A 1,501-nucleotide genomic window follows, 5' to 3' on the forward strand; every position below is an offset into this window, starting at 1 on the left:
TCATAAGAATCACTTAGAACAAAGTTGATCTTAGAGCCTTTGATTCGTCCAAAGTTTGGCATTTGTTTCTATAAGGGTCTACTTTAAACGTGTATAACTTTTTATATACATATAATTTTGCAGATCAAAACCCATAAAATTGTAGATAATTGAATTATATTTTCAACGATACCAATTTTTCCAAACTCTGATACCTGAGCAAAAAGTTATGGCATTTTCTGTGTGAGGCAGTAAGCCAATACGATAGGGACGCAACCCGTCGGAATGCGCATTACAGAACTATTTCACACACTAATTTAGTTTCTAAAGGGTCTAGGGGCACTTTGGTCACTTCCCCTCACCCAAATCCACCCATAACACTTAATTTCAGCCCCCAAAAGCAATATACACTCAATTATTCATCTTTTCTATCAAAGAAAAACCCTAGCCTCCTCAAGAACACCAAGAACTTCATCAACTTTTCTTCAAGAAAAGAAAGAACTCAAGCTTCCTAATTCAATAATGCTTTCAAGATTGTGTGTCTCCTTTAATATTAAAGCTTTAAGGTATGTGAGAGTTAATCCATGGGTCCTCTTTCACCCATTGAGCCCAAAAACTCTTTTATTTTAATTAAAGAATGAATTTTCCATTATTATGGTATTATGTATGTTCAAGAAAGATTGAATTTCATGTTTTTTCATTGTGTTTTTTAATTCAAATCAGCCCATGTGTGATTCCATCCAAGATTTTAAATTCCTTATGCTATGAATTTGAATTTCCCATGCTTTATTCAAGTAAATTCCATGATAGATCCTAAATTCATGATGTTTAGCAATATTCTCATGTTTTAAATTCATACTTTCCACATGTTTGATGAAATTCCCTTATCATGTTAAGTCAATTTCAAGATGAATCCCCAATCTATGAACTTTGCCATGTAACTCTATTGTTCCCTCATGTTTAAGACATTCTTACTTCAAGCTATGAACTTTACATGTTTTGATGAAACACTCATGTACTATTTCAAGCGAATTACATGTGAATTCTCCAATTTATGATCTTAGTTATATAATCATGCTATGCTCCCATGTTGAAGATATTCCCATGTCCAAGTTCATGATCCCCATGTGTTTGGAAAATTGCCTCATATTAAAATATTAATCTCCACGTGCTTGATAGAATGCCCATGTGAATTAAATAGGGTAATCATGACACGCTACCATGTGTTCTCATTCATGTACAAGTCCATAACCTCCAAATGTTTGGTAAAATGTCTCTGTGAATGAATTGTGAACAATTGTCTATATCTATGCTTTTCAAGATCATGCTATGCTTTACTTTTCATGCTATCAAGTCCTGGGGGTATTTAATAACTGAAAATCTAGCTACATACCTAGAGCTACAGTAGTTACAGAATAGTCTCAGTAGTATCATGAATAGTAGTACTCAGTAATCAGTCACAGTCTCAGTTTAGTATTCAGTTCAGAACTCAGTTAGTTAACAAAACTCAATAGTATTCCAT

This window comes from Capsicum annuum, unplaced genomic scaffold (genome assembly GCF_002878395.1).
Source record: "Capsicum annuum cultivar UCD-10X-F1 unplaced genomic scaffold, UCD10Xv1.1 ctg78871, whole genome shotgun sequence".
Classification (NCBI taxonomy): domain Eukaryota; kingdom Viridiplantae; phylum Streptophyta; class Magnoliopsida; order Solanales; family Solanaceae; genus Capsicum; species Capsicum annuum.